This window comes from Dipodomys merriami, unplaced genomic scaffold (assembly GCF_024711535.1).
Source record: "Dipodomys merriami isolate MVZ:Mamm:240054 unplaced genomic scaffold, mDipMer1.0.p SCAF_17, whole genome shotgun sequence".
Taxonomy (NCBI): domain Eukaryota; kingdom Metazoa; phylum Chordata; class Mammalia; order Rodentia; family Heteromyidae; genus Dipodomys; species Dipodomys merriami.
The window spans coordinates 23,968,205-23,987,726 of NW_027203048.1; the positions used below are offsets into that span (position 1 = coordinate 23,968,205).

General features: G+C 36.4%; 1 protein-coding gene and 1 pseudogene across 2 annotated transcripts in view; both read right to left on the minus strand.

The window, feature by feature from the left end:
- Positions 1 to 19,522, minus strand: part of Srbd1 (S1 RNA binding domain 1) — a 192,486-nt gene that overhangs the window by 24,979 nt on the left and 147,985 nt on the right. The gene's annotated exons all lie outside the window — the stretch shown is intronic.
- On the minus strand, positions 14,437 to 17,913 carry LOC138829318 (cytochrome c, somatic pseudogene; annotated as a pseudogene).

The window sequence follows — 19,522 nt, forward strand, 5'->3', positions numbered from 1 at the left end:
ACATTTTTTATTGTGAAAATACCGTATAGGGGAGTTACAATTATATTAAGCATTGTTACCTCCTCCTTTGTTTCCCCTTACCATCCCTGCCCTCCCATCCCCCTCCACCTGCCAAAGTTGTAAAGTTCATTTTTTTTTGTAAAGTTCGTTTTTTGACATAGCATCCTGTACATCCCATTGTTGTAATGGGTACACCTGTATCTCTATTTAAACAATTTGTTTTTTCCCTTCCCCTCCCCAAATTATATCAACATCAAATACAGTGAAAACAGGGGTTATACCGTGGGGGAGGAACATAAATCGTTCATTGTTTAATGATTTGTTAACTGGATCAGTAAAGATTCTGAGGTTCAATCATGTCTCTAGGATTAACACTCAGATTCATACAGAAATTATAGCACGACTGAGCACAGGACCAACTGTAGGACACAATTAACTGCATGGTCATTTTCAGAAATGTTGAAGTTGAGAAAATGTGAATCTTATAATTGGTGGAAATATTTGGAAATAATATTAGTTAGCTTACTGAAGCCAGGTATCTACAATGAATGTTTGATACTACCCTAATTTTAAAAATAATGACCCTCTAGTGTGTTCTCAGTTAATAAAATAGGTCAGCATACTTGTCCAAATGTCTCCAGGAAACAAGAAATATAAGAGCGTAGTCTTCAAATATTATAATTACAGTATTATCACTTAATAACAGGAAGTTTTGTTCTGAAAACAGAGTGCAGGAGTTTCTGTATTTCAGTCACAACTTTAAGTCTAAGACCTCACTAAGGATCTGTCTCCCCGTCCTCTTTCTCCTCCTCCTTTTTTTTTTTGTCAGTCATGGGGCATGAACTCTGGGTCTAGGCGCTGTCCCTCAGCTCTTCAGCTCAAGGCTAGTGCTCTACCACTTGAGCCACAGTGCCACTTCTGGCTTTTTCTACTTATGTGGTGCTAAGGAATGGAACTCAGGGCCTCATGCATGCAAGGCAAGCACTCTACCACTGAGCCACCTTCCCAGTGCTGTTTCTTTAAAGCCGTGGTTCTGTGTTTTTCTTTGTCTAAGTAGATGAGAAGTAGAAAAATTAAAAGTCTTCAAAAATGATAGGTTAATAATATAAAGAGAGGTTAATAATATAAAGAGAGGTATGATAGCTGAGGGAAAAGACAAAACTGTACGCAAAATGGAACAGGAAGAGCAAGAGTTGGAAGCCATTGGAATAAGGGGAAACATCTCCATATAATTTAAAGTATACCAGATGGGTAGGATAGCAAATGAGAGAAAGCTATATTCCCTGCTGGAGACAGTCTTGGTTCCCCTTCCTATGTCTAGTCTCCTGTCTTTCCATTTTTCAAACACAAGCCTGACTGGGTTTTATACATTGACTCCATTTCTGTAAGGCCATATGCTTTGGAGAAGCTGGCCCCACCAAAGCAGCTATTTACTGGGTCACACCACTGGTTTTCAACCAGGATTAGACCGATCCATGGGCCATAAACTTAATTTAATGACTTACCTAAAGGATTTTTTAAAAAATCAAAAACTAGAGCAGAAATTGTAGAGCAATGTAGGATGAACAGAATAATAAATAGAGCTCATTAGTATTATCATGCAAAAGAAAGAAAATATCAACTGGCCAGAAGTAGGTATCTGGTTCAAGGATATCTCATTTGATCTTCTGCTACATTATAGCCAATTTGATCACTGGTTGATAGAGAAGTTAAAAGAACTTCAGGGAACTGTGAGGCAAAGTAAAGAGAAATCTATTACCCATTGACAAAGTACTGATGCTTCTAAACAAGTTTAGTTACAAACATGTATTGTTCTGAAAGAGTATTTCTTAACATATTATTTTTCAATTTTTTTTATCAAAGTATAATATTTTGTAGTTACTACAAATTCCCCTTAAAAAGAATCATTTTTAGCTGGCAGTGGTGGCTCCCGCCTGTAATCCTAGCTACTCAGGAGGCTGAAATCTGAAGATCCAGGTTCAAAGCCAGCCCAGGCAGGAAAGTCTATGAGACTCTTATCTCCAATAAACCACTCAGAAAACTAGAAGTTGCACTGTGGCTCAAGAGGTAGAGCGCTTGCCTTGGCTGAAAAGCTGAGGGACCCCGCCCAGGCCCAGAGTTCAAGCCCCACAACCACAAAAGAAAAAGGGCTTGGAATGTGGCTTAGTGGTAGACTGCTTGCCTAGCATGCAGGAAGCCCTGGGTTCGATTCCTCAGAAAAAGCTGGAAGTGGTGCTGTGCTCAAGTGGTAGAGCACTAGCCTTGAGCAAAAAAGAAGTTCAGGACAGTGCCTAGGGCCTGAGTTCAAGCCCCAGGACTAGTTAAAAAAAACAAAAAGAATCATTTTATACTTAAAGGAATAATGAAGTAAAAACTACAGGGGCAGATATAACTACCAGACTGAGAGTGGGAAATAGCAACCAAGTTTACAGAAAATATTGATTCCCATTAGTAATCATTACTTGAATTAAGCCATTTTAAGTAGGAAATAGTAAATCTAAAACAACCTTAAAATAAATTTGATTTTAAAATAAAGATTTGTAATTGTAGAATTTAATAAATATGATAGACAGTGGTCCAACTATTTCACCAAAATACCTTACATAAAAAAGGTTCGAGATAACATATTGAATTAAAACTTAATTGATCTAGCAGGTTCTTATGTTAAGAAATTTCTGTAAGGGGAAACAAAGGAGGAGGCTACAGTGCTTGATAAGAAATGTACTCATTATCTTGCCCATGTAATTGTAACCCCTGTGTACAGTATTTTTACAATAAAAAATAAAAATTAAAATAAAATTAAAAAGAAAAAGAAATTTCTGTAAGTGCTGCTGTCAACTAAAGCTATGCATTTCACTGACATTCTTTCCAGCTTTGTGTTTAGGAAGGAATTAAAAAGTGGCTATGATTTTCTTCAAGGTAAAAATTTTATGTACTTGGGGAAGGAATACTGAAAGATGTTCCATATTCTATTCATAATAATGTCTTTGGCGTTAGTAACAAACTATATGTACCAGACACAGTGCTAGCTGTGCTTGGTTATGGAAGTACAGGAAAGATCATATACATTCATGTCTTCAAGAAGCTCTGCTCACATGTGCTGAAAGCTAGCTGAGATGTGACACGTTACCCCACTGACAGTCACTGGAATAAGAAGTGAGAGGCCCTTACAACTGACTATGCTAATAATCCCCAAGGACTTAATGCCAGGAAAACTGGGCTATTCTGTCTTTAAATAGAAGTTACCCAACACTGAATTTTTGGGCAAGTTGTTTGGATTGTATAAACAGACTCAAATTCAAGGATTTGCTTTTTGGGACATTACATTTTTATATAAACTTTATGAGATTTTATAAAAAGGAATATAAGTGATGACTTATGCTAGTCAGCTTTTTTTGAGGCCAAAATCCATATTTTTATTATTACTTTACCACAAACTTCTGAAGAACTGCTCATCAAACTACTCTGTTTTATTTTGTCCTAAAGCACTAAAATTATCTCTTCTTCCAGATGCAACACTGTGGACTACAACTTTCACAGCAACAAAATTTCACTTGATATATTCCACATTAAGCTTCAAGTTTACTCTCCATTTTTTCTATCACTTGTTATTTCTGTCTTGTCCTGTCTCTTACTACCACCAGAATACAAAACATAGCAGGATAGTAAAGATGTGAAAAAGCTTTACAAGGAAAAGTCTACCTAATTTTAAATAAAGCAAGTTTATTTCCTCACCTCACAATTAGTTCTTGTTGACTGGCAAGTGCCAATTTGAAAGAATCATCCAGAAGAATACATGAGTGACCCAAAAAGATAGACCTGATAGAAGAATGGGAAACATCTGAGAAAACAGAATGTGCATAAGAGCTGTTCCTTCTCAAATTCTTCAAATCCAGTACTCAAGAGGCAAGGAGAGTGTTCAGCACTATAGAAATATTTTAACCATTTGAAACATAATCTAGCTCCACTGATCATAGATAATTACATGCAATAGGACAATTTTTTTATAAAAGATCTGAAGCATGTAGAAATATAACAAAGAAATCCCTCCCTGTATAATGTAAGGTAACAAAAAACAACAAAGCCTTCTTAATATCACATTCTTTAGAAAACATAAACACACTAGTAGAACCATTTTATTTTTCACATGAATAAACTGTGTAAGTAACAATTTGTACTTATGTGGCTCTGGGATTGAGATGGCAAAGGTCATTCATTTTTGAACACTAGTGGGTTTTTCCTAGATCCTAGACTGAAGTATGGCCTGGAAAACATAAAAACACAAAACAATCCCCCCTCCCTAAAAAACCTCCCCCCAAACCCATAGAGGCTCTGTTGCAATTATTCCTCTTCTGATAAAGCATATAGGAGGTCCTGGGACTTGAACTCAAGGCCTGCATACTGTCCCTGAGCATCTTTTGCTCAAGGATAGCACTGTACCACTTGAGCCATTGCACCACTTCCAGCTTTTTCTGTGTATGTGGTACTGAGAAATCAAACCCAGGGTTTCATGCATGCTAGGCAAGCATTCTATGACTAAGACACATTCCTAGACCCCCCCCCCAAAAACTTCTCAATTGATAACTCAGCATTAAAAAAACCAATTTGCATGAACTTAAAACTTTTTTGTAATGTGAGTATAAAGCTATTATTTAAGCTAACTAGAAAGAAAGATAGATGGGACATTGATTATCTTGTATGTTTTGCAAAAGATTAGTCAACTAATTCTTTTTTTTTTTTTTTTTTTTTTTTTTGGGTCCAGTCATGGGGCCTGAACTCTGGGCCTGGGTGCTGTCCCTCAGCTCTTAAGCTCAAGGCTAGTGCTCTACCACTTGAGCCACAGCGCCACCTCCGGCTTTTTTTCTTTTTGCTTATGTGGTGCTGAGGAATCCAACCCAGGGCCTCAGGCATGCAAGACAAGTGCTCTACCACTGAGCCATCTTCCCAGCCCCTAGTCAACTAATTCTTAAAACCTAACCATCCAGCATTAGGTTACTCCTAAGACATGGACCTTTTAAGGTATCACATTAGAATCCACAAATGTTCACAACACTCTGGATGGACAAAACTCAAATGCTCACAGGGCATGGTGTACCCTCTGGAATTTCCATTCAGCTCACAAATCTCCAGCAGCTTTTCTGTGCTTGTCCTTGTTGAGCCTTGGCCTAGATATATACACCTTAATATATTGCAATTAATTTTAGATATTAGACCACAGGTAATGCAGGACTATAATCCCAGAAAGAGAAATGACAAAGGATAAACTATACAACTGTCTTAGACTGCAGTCTGAGAAATTTCTATACTGTAAAGCAGAGCATGACAGTCTTATTTGGTTGTGGAAGCATAAACTAGAGGTCAGGATTTTGGACCCAACTGGAATTTTCAGAACACATTAGAGAGAACAGAGCTCTGTATTTAATAAAGATGCACATATGCCCAGAACACTGGAACCAAACTCTACAAGGCTAGAGAAAACACAGCTGTCTGAAATTCATAGCGTATACAGAAACCCCCAAGACTGCACAGAGCTTGGAGATGTAAGATGTTTTACCAGTCAAAAAACAAACAAACAAACAAAACAAAACAAACCTCCCCCCACACACAAAAAAAACAGTATCTGGGGTTTTACCTTGAAAACTCTAGAAACTTTGTTGATGCCACAGAAAGGATAGAATGTGCTCTACTAGTCCTACGGTATAAGTGCCATCCTACATTCCCACTAACAAAAATTTTTTTTCCACTAACAAATTTTGAAAGCAGTACTTGCTAAGTTCATAGGTAAATACTTGAAACATTTAAGGAAAAAATTATAGCAATTTTCTATAACTCCTTCTGAAAGAGAGAAGCAGAAGAAATACTAACTCAATTTATAAATTTACATTTACCCTCCTGTAAAGAAAACTGCAAGCCATTATCTCTTGTAAGCTGATGCAAAGTCAAAAACATACTGGTAAATTAAGTCTAACAATATACAAAAATTATATGACATGACCAACTGTGATTTATCATGTGTATGCAAGTTTGGTCTGACATTCAAAAATCAATCAATAAAATTTCATAATATCCATAGTCTAAATAAAGTCATATTATCCTTTCAATACACATAGAGAAACAAAACAGATAAATGATAAACCTATTCATGACAAAACCGACAATCTAGAATAGAATAGCCCCCCAAAACCCAAAACAAAACCTTTAGATAAAACCATTTTTAATGGTAAGAAAGTAGTAAAAGACTTCTTACTAAGATCAGGAACAAAACAAGGATGTCACTTCTTTTTCAACACCATACTGAAAGACATAGCTGATATAATAAGACAAGAAAATATGATAAAAGATATACTGACTGAGAAGGAAGAAATGGTTATTTTCCAGTGACATAATTATTTGTTTGTTTTTTTTTAACCATTTTAATACATGTGCAATGGTATCTCATTAATGTTTTATTTTGAAATTCCCTAATAACATATTGTGAAATATTTTTTATATTTATGAAAGGATCAACAAAAAAATTTTAGCACTGGATGTAGAATATATGGTAAATTTACAGAAGTCAATCACTTTCCTATATGTATGACATCTGAAATTAAAATTTTATTATAACAAAAAGCATACCATAAAGAAATTAAGTATAAATCTAAATCTAAATATGTATGATATGTATAACTGTATAAATAACTATAAAACTGGTGAAGTGAATCAAAGAATTACAGTGGAGATCTATGTTCATGGAGAGAACAATTTAATACTATCAATATGTTAGTTCTTCTTATCTCAATGTATAGAGTCAAAACAATCTAGTCAAAATCATATCATGTTATTTCAGAGATATCAAAGTGACTCTAAAATTTATACAGATGGAATGGCCAACCAAATATTGAAGGGTTCTTCACTATCAAGGTGAGAGGACTAATATATGATTTTAAGACAAACTATAAAGCTGCAGTTGTCGAGACAGTGTGATACAAGTGAAAAAGAAAAAAAAGAAAAAAAAAGATCAATACATCAATGGAATAACAGAACAGAAAGTCCAGAACTAGACCCTGAAAAAACACCTCAATGAAGATAAATAGTTGGTAATTGAACATATAAAAGATGGTTCACAATATGTTATTAGGGAAATCCAAATAAAACATTAATGAGATACCACTGCACACCTATTAAAAGTTAAAAAAAAAACCCAAACAGTAGTTGTGCACATTTGTACTAACCCAAATGACCTGTGGCTTATGTACATACAAAAAGTCTCACAGTTGAACTGTAACTTTCAAAACGTAGAAACAATGCAGATGCTCTTCAGTAGACAATAAATGAATGAATAAACTCTGGTTTCATTCATCCAGGCAATGAACTTCTAACCAGAAACAAAAAAACAATGAGCTGCCCAGGGTGGTGGCTTACATTTATAATCCTAGCTACTTGGGAGGCTGATATAGGGGGAACAGTTTAAGGCCATCCAGGAGGTAGATTGGGAGACAGGGCAGGGCAGGGCAGTGTATGTGGGGGGGGGGGAGCGGGGGGAAGGGGCATAGTTTGCTACACTCAATCTCAACAGAAAAAGCTCTGTGTGTGTGTGTGTGTGTGTGCGCGCGCGCGCGGGAGCGCACGTGTGTGTGTGGGGGGGCATAGTTTGCAAGACTCAATCTCTGTATGACATAGTGCATTTCTGCCATTCCAGTTACAGTGGGAAGTATAATGAGAAGACTGACCCTGACACCAAACAAGACCCTCTACAAAATTAGTTAAAAAAAAAAAAAAAAAAAAAAAGCGTGCTGGAAGAGCACCTGCCTAGCAGCAAATACAAGGCCCTGAGTTCAAACCCCAGTATTGCCAAAGAGCTACCAAACTATAAACTGAACCTACAGTGCTTATTATTAGGTAAAAGAAGATAGTCTGAAAGGCTACACACTGTATGACTCAAACTCTATAATAATGGACAGATGTCAGTACACATTTATCCAAACCTACACAAAACATCAAAAGTGAACCCTATTTTAAACTATGGATTTTGGTGAACATGATGTGTTAGTATAGGTTAATATGACTGTAATAACTATTGTACTCTGCAGGTTGGATGTTGACTGTATGTGAGGCTAAACCTAAGTGAAGGTAAAGTAAATCAGAGCTATCTTAAAGTATATCAGAGCTCACCCATCTTATCTGATGGTAAATTACATAATTGTCAGAGTAAAATTCAAAAAGAGATAACAAAATTTACATTCTTAACATACAGTACAGCAATGGGGGCTGAAAAATCAGTCATTCAATAGAAAGCAACCTGGGATGGGCCAGATGTTGGAAGCAGTATACAAGAACTTTAAATAACAAAAGACCAATGGAAACGAAATGAGTAATTGAAAACTGAAAAACAGTATATGAAAAGGGAAAAAAATAATGGATTAAATTAATTAATAGACTGAAGCAGAGAAAAACAAATTAGTAAGCATGAAAGAGAGATGAACAGAAATTGTCCTAATTTGAAGATCAGGATAAAGAAGGGAGGGCAGGGAAGCCCAATGATGTATAAATATGTGTAATGGAAATCCTGAGGAAAACTGAACAGACAAATCCTTGAAGAACCAACAACAAAAACTTCCCAAATTCTTTTGAAAAACATTTAACAAAAGTAAAGAAACCAGAAAACAAAAGCCAAAAAACACATGGAGGAGCAACAATACCAGGAAGCAAGTCTTATGGGAAAAAAAAAGCAAGGCTCAGAGACAATGATGTGACATCTTTAAAGTACTATATTTATGACCTCCCCTTCGAACACATACCCTTCCAACTTCAAATTCCATGCCTTTCAAAAATAAAGGGAAAATAAAAGGATTTTTATATAAATGAAACATTGTCATCAGACCCGTACTCTTAAAAAATGTTAAAGACAATTTTAAACTTAGGAATAACTGACAACAGATGGAAAATACCTTGCAAAATGTGACTGTGTATATATTATAATTTTAATTAAATATATAAACATTTGAAGCAAAAATTATAGTATTTGGGGATATGCATGAAAATCCACAAAGAATAGTGGTGAGGTGGCATAATACTAGCCATGCAGACTGTGAAAAGAGAAGAATACAAAAAATAACTTCTAGAGCCGGGCACTGGTGGCTCACGCCTGTAATCCTAGCTACTCAGGAGGCTTAGATCTGAGGATCGCAGTTCAAAGCCAGCCCGGGCAGGAGAGACCGTGAGACTCCTATCTCCAATAAACCACCAGAAAACCGGAAGTGGCGCTGTGGCTCAAAAGTAGTAGAGCGCTCGCCTTGAGCTGAAGAGCTGAGGGACAGCGCCCAGGCCTAGAGTTCAAGCCCCATGACTAACCAAAAAAAAAAAAAAAAAAAAAAAAAAAACCTCCTAGAATACCACTAAGAAAAAAATAAAGTGGTACAGCTGAAATTTAATGATATTAAAATAAAAAACCTAAAAGTTATTTGATTCTTCTAACCAAAGTAAGTCAGAAAATGAAGAGTAGAATACCAAGTTACATGAAATAACTAGCTTCCAATAGAATACAGATATTACATCAGTCATACAAACATTTACATTTAGTGAATTAAGTGCTCCAGTTAAGACATTAACTATCACTTAAAATCTTTGCGTTTTTTTAGTAAGATTACACATACCTAAAATTAACTGTAAACAAAGCCCTATATTTCTAAATTGTTAGCTCAATCAGTTTAGAAGGGAACACAGAAGTCTTTAACACACACACTCATACTCTCCGTCTCTCTGTCTGTCTCTGTCTCTCTCGCGTGCTCTCTCTCTCTCTCTCTCTCTCTCTCTCTCTCTCTCTCTCTCTCACACACACACACACACACACACACACACACACCACTGCAGTAGAGCAGGTGGCTGGTATATAAAATGAAAACCATTTCTGGATTTTGTGTATGAGAGCAGGTGATGGAATATGAAGTAAAGAATATTTCTGGGTATTATACACTGGAATCTGATAGTAGATGCTCTTCTTAGATGTCTCATCTGATTCTTTTCTATATACTTACACATACAGAATTATATACTTTCTATAATTTTCAAAGCCATAGTCACTCTCAGCACAACTTCAGAAGACCATGTGAGAAATCAGTTAAGAAGATGCCACAAACTTGCAAATCCACTGTTTGCTTGGTCTCATTCCTAATTTCCAGCAGTTCCCATGGTGCTTAACTTCTTAGGTCCCATGGTTTCCCTTATTTGCAATAACTAGTATATGTCTGAGTCAAGCAGAAAAGGGCAGATAAGTTGATGTTAGGGAAATGAACCCTAAGATATGTATTCAAATGCTTTTTTTTCTTTCAAATCATTGTTTCTAACACATTTATAAGATTATTTCTTTGTTGCTTTGTATGTCCCTCCCCCATGGTATAACCCCTGCTTTCACTGTATTTGAGGTTGGTATAATTTGTGGAGGGGAAGGAAAAAAATAGTTTAAATAGGGATACAGGTGGACCCATTGCAACAATGAGATGTATAAGTCGTTACAACTGGTGGGGGGGGGGGAGGATTGGATGGGGAGGCGAGGTGGGGGGGGACAATGGGAAGGGATAAGAAGGGGAAACAAAGGAGGAGGCTACAATGCTTGATAAGAAATGTACTCATTATCTTGCCCATGTAATTGTAACCCCTCTGTACAGTATTTTCACAATAAAAATAAATAAATAAAATCCTAAAATAAAAATTTTAATTACAATGTATAACTTCTTTATAAATCATGACAATAAATGAGTCTTCATGTATGACCCTAATAGTCTACATCTAAATTTCAATCCAGCTTTCATTCTGTCTTCGAGCAGGTGCTCTTATGTCCCCTAGTGGATACAGGTTGATATGGTGGAGGAAAGACGGGCAATACTAGTTAAGTAATGGTCCATAAATCCTAAATGTCTGCTTTGCATACAGACTTTTCCAAACCAAAACAGTATACTATCTACTTTACCATAAATGAGAAAATATTAAACACAACTAAACTGGACCACACCTATCTGCCCCATGTGTGGTCACCCAGCGTAAACATAATCCTTGGTTCATGACACAGGCATGAAGAAATGCACACCCAAGAGCAACAAATTATGGACCTGACATAATACAAAGGAGTCTACATTTCTATTAAAAATTTTTATTTTTACAGATTTATGGCCATGTCATAAAACTAGACTTCAGAAAAAAATTAGGTACCAAGATTTAGCAACAACAGTGTGTTACCTACTAATAAACTAAAACAGTGTGTACAAACTGTAGTCTGAAATTATGAGTGGGTGGGGACAAGAAAATATCCTCCTCATATGCAGACATGTTGACAGCCCAGTGTGTAAACTTTGTTTAAACAACAAGAAGTGGAGATAAAAGGTGATATTAACACAAAGCTGAAGAAAATCCTAAACTGTAGAAATAAGATTCCTTAATAATATTTCTTTTTTAAAATTTTATTGTTAAGATATTATACAGAGGGGTTACAGTTACATGAGTACGGGCGATGAGTACATTACTTGTCGATCATTGTTACCCCTTCCCTTTCTCCCTTGTTGTTATCCTACTGTTCCTCCCCCACTTCTTATCCCCCCCCATCCCCAAAGTTACAAAGTTCGTTTGTAACATACTGTCCTCTGTGTATCCTTGTTGCAATGGGTCACCCTGTGTTCTTGTTTCAGTGTTTTGTTAGATTCCTTTATATTATTTCTAGTAGTGAGTTCTAGGAATACAATTTATTCTCCCGGAACACACACGCATGCACACACGCACACATACATATGTATGTGGCCAGATGGGCAGCTGGGTAAGAATTACCCCCCCCACACACCCAGTTAATTATTACTAAAGACAGCTCATTTTTCCCCATTAGACAAGAGGCTGACAATGCCATCACCGGATCAATATGTTTCCACAGTAATAGTATTAATATGGAAAGGCAAGGTTCCCTTTATTTATATGTCCCCTTCCTCCATATGGACATGACAACAGAGCACCCAGGTACTCTAGACTTCTGCGGTCATCCATTCTTAGCTTTCTGCACTGGCAGAAATGAAGTTTGGGCTCTTTAACTGCCCCAACCCCAAATACCTCTCCTCATTTTCTGCTTTTTCATGAATGTATCTATCATCTGTTGCATGTTCACATATATAAGTAAACAAATGCTTGGTAGTACTATCATTTCACTTTTTCTGAATACTGGGTTATTTGTGGATTTGTGTGCTTTCTAGGTATATAGGTTATTGTTTGTATTTCCACTTTCTAACAACGTTCTTCTTTTTTATTTTTGTTTTTGTCAGTCATGGGGCTTGAACTCTGGGCCCAGGCGCTATCCCTGAGCTCTTCAGCTCAAGACTAGCACTCTACCATGTGAGCCACAGTGCCACTTCTGGTTTTCTGAATGGTTTATTGGAAATAAGAGTCTCACAGTCTTTCCTGCCCAGGCTGGCTTTGAACCAGAATCCTCAGATCTCAAACTCCTGAGTAGCTAGGATTACAGAAGTGAGCCACCAGCGCTTGACCAACATTTTTCTTAATGAATGGTAGGTACTGGATAAACTTGAAGAAGGAAGAAACAGACAAATTTCTAGTGGGTGAGCCTTAGATTCTTTCGGCTAAAGCTGGGGATTTAGTTTAAGAAAGAATTGTCCTAAAATAAAAGAACATTGGCAATATGGAACTTATATAGGAAATTATAGGAAACCTTTTTAGCCATCATAATCAACAGCAAATTCATAAGAAGAAATTTTTAAGTAAAATCTAAGATGTTCTAATGTAATACACAAAGGCTGATCATGGCCACAGGCCTTCCCATTCCAAGCTGAAAATCCTCATGCAAATGGTTTCTAGGTAGGATTCTAGTTCAAGAAAAAGTTTGTTAACTCACATCTTACCTCTAATAATGGGTGATGCTTTTAATTGGAAACAGAGTCTTAACTCCCATTTCTTGCATGGGGCAGGAAATATTTTTCCTCTCCCATTTCTTCCCACTTTAACTAAGTTACAGTAAAATAAATCCTTGACAAAATTTTCATCTTGTGAGACCCTTCTTTTTATCAGACATCCTGAAATTCTCTTCTGACGGGATCTCAAGAACCTGTGATTCTGCATGGAAACTGGAGAGCTGAAGAACCTCTCCCTTATCCATCCTCTGTAACAGAAATTGTCAAACTTGAGTTACAAGTTACATCTCACAATCCAGTTACTCTCCAACTTTCGTGGAAATATATTAAACATTTCACCTCATGCATCCGATATGTTATACCCAGAAGAATATATGAATTGCCAGCTCTACACCCCAAACTAAGCTTCCTCTTCACTTCAACAGAACAACGTGGTAATTGCAGAAACCATGAAGTTCAAAAGATTCACTACTTGCCTAACTTTAAAGCTAACTTGATGTCTTCTGATCCTGATAATTTTCTGGTTCTGATGGTGGCAATCTGTCAATCAAGGGCCAATGGTCCACTCTCAGCAAGAAGCAGCTATGAAAGGTGGACTATCGACCTTTTACACCTTTTTTAAGATTAAAAGGGACCCAGTCATTTAGGGGGAAATGCAGGAGGAAAAAATACATGAAGGGACAGGGAAGGAAATATTTTTTTCAACAAGTATCAACAAGGCCAGACTCAGAAGTTAAAACTAGGAAATGAACTGAAAAAGTAGATAAGCTCCCCTCAGACCATATCTCCTTCTTTTTTCATGTAATATTTATCTTTAATTACCTTAAGTCTTATAATTTATAAATTATCCCTTCTATTTTAAACCTTTTCTCTAAAAAGTTGGCAAAAAAGCACCACTATCAAACACACAGTAGTCCCACAATTTTGTTTCTAAATAGCTGCATAAAGAAAATCCTGAATTATAACTTAATCTGTCTTAGCAAAGAATTCAAAAATAAAGCCAGTATTGTATCTATCACAGTCACTTTTAAAAGCATCTGAACTTACAGAACTATAAAATGTGCAAGTGTTAAATATTCTTTATTTGACATTTATACATAAGCCACACTAAAATGCCTTTCAATAAGTAAAAGGCAGATTTCAGAGACAGGGACGTCTAATTAAATTGGCATAGTCAAGACCAAAAATAGAGACATTGCTTCCTCATCTTCAGCCACTGACTTTAACTGGTGAATTTTGCTTGATTCTGAGACAGTGAAGGGATTTCCCCAGTATTTAAAAATGTTCTCTGAATATAAAGCCAATCTTTAACAGATTTGGAGATAGAATTATTCCCTATCTTGTTGAAAACTGAATATTAGTAACTCCAATCATATGACTAAAAGTGGAAAAATCAGAGTATTTTTTAAAGATCATATTCACCTAACCACAAGCCAGTTTTACTTAAACCAGGACCATCTAAAAATATTGTGCCAGCCATTCATGATCTGAAATCTGATATTAGAGATCAATTGAATTATAGTGTACATTAAAAAGCCATGAGACATTTGTTTTGCAATAAATAAATAAGGCAGTAGCTATTACTCATTTGTGGCTTTTTTTGAGATAAGCTATCAAATCTGCCCTTTCTCCCTTCTTCTTAATGCCAGCGAAGATCATTTTTGTTCCAGGGATGTACTTTTTGGGATTCTCCAAATACTCCATCAGTGTATTCTCTCCCCAGGTGATGCCTTTGTTCTTGCTGGCATCTGTGTAAGTGAATCCAGCTGCTTGACCTGTCTTCCGACCAAACAGACTATGAAGATTAGGCCCAGTCTTGTGCTTGCCTCCCTTTTCAACAGTGTGGCACTAGGCATACTTCTGAACAAAACTCTTCTTGCCTTTCTCAACATCACCAATTTTAAATTCGCTCTTTCATCCCTATCACAACAAGAAGCCCGTATCTCCTTTTAAATGCTCAGTTATGTGATTAGGAGGCACAGTAGGAGCTAATTTTATTTTTAATGGTTAAAACCTGGGAACTCTTTGTAAAGGGGTGAAAACAGAAACAAATGAAAGGACATAAGTAGCAAAGAATTTTAAAGGTCATCTTACCTACCTCAAATCATTGTCTAAAGATTATGAGTTGCTAGACTGGATTACTTTACATTTTAGTGCAGCTCAGAAAGTATAAAAGCTACAGATAAGAACCATCATTTTGAATCTTTAACAACCATTTCCTTCATGGGTTACAGAAATGTTTCTCTCACAGTTTCTGTTTCCTTCTCTTTAACCCTATTACACTAAAATAAATCCTTGCTAAAACTTAAAAAAAGAAAAAGAAACATTTAGGTTCTTTTTTCTGGGAACTCAGAAAAAGTAAGCTTCTTTTATTTTAAACTCAGCTAAAGTTAAGCTTGGTGAAACTCATGCATAGGGTACTTTTATCATTATCTCATAATGGACTATCTCTTAATGGACATAATTAAAACATATGCACCATTATCAGAAAGGACAAATAGCAACCTCAAAACGGGTACAAACTCTAAGGCACAACTAATAGATTTAAGGAAAAAATATTTTTGGTATGAAAATACTACTTTTAGGTATAAACTTTTAAAGCTCAATATAACATTGTGACTTGTTTTTTTTAAATATCTCTATAAGTCATGACAAGATTAGGCATGGACAAGGGTTAGGTTGTACAGTTGAAGAAATGAAGACTGGAATTTAGAAGGTGGATACAGATGTTACTAATTCCTACTTACCGAAGAAAGAATCCTGGGGCATAGAACTAAATATTGTTCTTAAAGATTAGCTACCCAAACAAGATCAAGAGTCATTTTATTAAGTCTTCAAATTATCATTGGGAATATTCTATGAGCAGAATTCTCAGTTTAGAACTGAGAGTTTGTTTTGGATAAGTTTTTTAATTAATTAAGAACTAATTTCCATCTTAATGTGCAAGACTTTTTCTGACATTGAGAAACAAATGAAAAGGTATCTTCTTTATGTTACCATATAGTCGCCATATAGTAAACATTCTAGCTAACCTCTTTCCTTTTTCTTGAAACTCTACTGTCTTTTGGTTCAGAAAAGTACGTTTGTCATAAAAATCTGCTGCTCTGAATGAAAAATTTTGGAGGCTTAGTCCTTCATTCCAATAGGAAGAAGTGGTAAACTTCATTCTCTGAGTCACAGTGAGGGCTGGAAATGTAACAGCAAAGAGGTAGTAGATAGCTTATTCCAGATCCTAAATTCAATCTCCAGCAAGGCAAAAAAGAAAAAAGCATAGTGAATTGAGTTAGTACTAAGGAAAGTGACACTTTGTCATTAATTCCTGTGACTGCCAGACCCTAAGGTGACCCTTGTGATACCCACTGCTGTGTAACTCCCTTACCTTGACTGTAAAGCCTGTGACTGGCTTCTAAGCAGAATGTGGCAAAGGTAATCGGATGTTATTCCTATGATTAGGTCACATAACAGGGAAATGGTGAGTCTCCTAATGTCTTGATGAAGTAAGCAGTTGTGCCGAGAAGGCCCAGGTGGCAAGGAGCTGTGGGTGGCCTTGAGGAGGACCTGAGTGTGGTCTCAGGTTTTTAATTAAAAGTACTTTTTAATGAGGTTTGTATAGCTTTACTGAATGGGTGGGTCGTGATCTCATTAATAGATGTGGGGAAAAAAGACAAAGTGATTAGTGGCTTTAGTTTAAATTTGTGGGAGATTTTGTGGAGGTAAGTTAGGAATGCTTTTGTAAACATGTGAAATCTGCAGTCTTTTATTTTTATTTATTTATTTATTTTTGGGTCCGGTTGTGGGGTCTGAACTCTGAGCCTGGGCGCTGTCCCTCAGCTCTTCAGCTCAAAGCTAGCGCTTTACCACTTGAGCCACAGAGCCACTTCCGGCTTTTTTTCTTTTTGCTTATGTGGTGCTGGGGAATCGAACCCAGGGCCTCATGCCTGCAAGGCAAGCGCTCTACCACTGAGCCACCTTCCCAGCCCTGCAAAGTCTTTTAGACCTCTGAATTGTAAGGTCCCGTTAGCAGTTAAATGTATAGAGTTTGAGGTTAAGGGGACATTTCTTCAGCAAAACATTCAAAGGATGAATATCTAACATAATATGTAACACAATAACATTAAACCACGAATGGAGGCATCATGGTATAGAAGGTTGAGAATTCAGAAACATTGGGGTAGAGGTGGAACTGTGCATCCTGTAAGCACAAAAGTGAAACTTTTCTGCAGTTGCTATTTATAAGCAGTAAAGAGTGTTACCTCCAGAATCCTTTCTATATACATCCAATAACTTTTATTGGGTAAGGTTCTTAATCTTTTATCATAGGTACTCATAAGTAACTGTGACAGGGCTGAATTTTCAGGTTAGCATCCTTCATCCTCAGTTGTTTCCATGAAGGGGCAAAATGCAAAGTGTTATAGGAATCTACACTAAACTATCAAAGTTCTTCAAATTCCCTATACAAGAAGATTCATTTTATAGTAATAATGACAAATATTTGTAATGCTTGCTAGGAGTAATCTGAATCACACAATGCTGATCTAATTCATTCTCACAACTCTGTGTGCTTGAACTGTTAATTACCTTTTACAGAGGAGGAAAACTGAAGTACAGATGGGTGGAATAAACAGAGCACAGAGCTAGGATGTAGCTGAACACAAAGAGCTCTATCTCTTAAGCCACATGTGACTGGTGTGTGTGTGTGTGTTTGTCTCTGTGTGTGTGTGTGTGCGTGCGCACTCATGCATGTGTGAGTGTGTGTGACCCAGTCTCAAACTTGGAATCTTCCTACCTCAGCCTCAGCCTCCCAAGTACTGGAATTATAGGTATTCACCAATTTGCCCAGCTTTTTTTCTTTTTTGGTATTAGGGTTTGAACTCAGCAGGTGATCTACACTTGGGACATGTTTAGCCCCATCTTCAATACTTTTTGCTTTGGTTATTTTTGAGACAGGGTCTTGCTTTTTAGGCCAGCCTCAACTGTATTTCTCCTATTTATGTTTTCTGTGATGACTGGGATGCCAAGCACAAACCTCCATGCCAAGCTATTGGCCAAGATGGGTCTCCAAACTTTTTAACTGGGCTGATCTCACATGGTTATCCTTCAGATCTTGGGCTCCTGAGTAGTTAGGATTACAGAACTGAGGCATAGAGCCTGGCTATACCCACACTTTGAAACACAATGCCCGTCGGTTTCAGCTCTCTTATTTGGGTTGCAAAAAAAAAAAGTCTATAGACTTTACCTATTTTATTTTTCAAGGGAAAGGTTGTAATAATCATGCACACACTTTTTGTTTGTAAAGTATTTTCTACTCATTTACAGTATATTTACCATGACTAAAAATGTTCTGTGAAAACAGATACATTTTTAAAATTCTGTATCATGTTCTTATTACAAATGTTATGCAAGTGGTAACTGTACAATCACAGGGGGAAAAGTAAGTGATTTCTAACACAACTACATGGCAACTTGCTTTGACAGGGCACTAGTCTTTTCTATTATAAAACTATAATTTACTTTCTCCCATTCCCTTTCCCTCTAATTTTTTCATCCTTCTGTCACTAAGAAGGGTCAACTGTATCATTTCATTTGACACACTGAAAATAATTATGATTTGCCACCTAACCAACTCAGTTATGAATGACAGATGTACTGTTTTTTTAAAGGAAACTTGACTGCTTTGGAACATTTCCAATACTGGTTGGTGCTTTCACAGTGCACAGTTAAGATGTGAGCAGGCATACATGAGAGTTAGAAGAAAAGGAATAAAAATGTCTTTTCAACTGGTATTCTTTTTTGTTTTTGTCTTCTGGTAACTGCATTTGTTCTGAGGAGACTGCCGTCCGATTTTTTTTTTTTAACAAATGCATTAAAAAAAAAAAAAAAAAGCAAGTACCAGGAAATGGGTACTTGCAAAGGGGGCAAAGGTGGAGGGGATGCAAGGACAGAGAGATAGAATGAAGGGGTAAGGGAGGAGGATGGAGGCAGAAATTCATTGTATATACCACAAAATTGGGAAATATAAGGGATAGGTCAAAGAGTAGTGAAAATGTTTAAGATGTGACACAGATCAAGATGCACTACACAAAAACTACTTGGTTAAATTCCAAAAGAATTCAACACATAACAAAATTAAGGTTGGAGAGGTGTGGGTGAGAAAGTTAAAAGGGGTAACACTGATCAAGATGCACTGTATTCATAAACTGCTTTGGTGAATGGCAAATCCTTTGCATACTACTTAAAAATAATAAAAGTATTTTTAAAAATTTTAAAGTTGAAAAAAGATAAATAGCAAAGTCCTTATGATTACCACCTTTATTCATTGCAAAGAGCCCAAAGAGTGCTGCAGAGAGTGTTTAAGGGTCTTTTAAAATAGCAAAGTTAAGGGCTAGAAATCATAGAATTTAATTCACAGATGAGGAAATCTAAGCACAAAAACGCAGGATATCAAGAATAAGGTGTTTTATATATGATTGTACCTTTTACCACAAATCTGAAAAATATAAGTTTCCTAAATTTGGTTTTTCTAGTCAAAGTTCAAATAATAACAAAAATTTGCTAGATAAAAATCTAGCAAACACTTAAGGTCCAAAAAAAGGGCAAGCTGAAAATTAACTATTCGCCAAAAAACAGCATGGTGAAGTAAA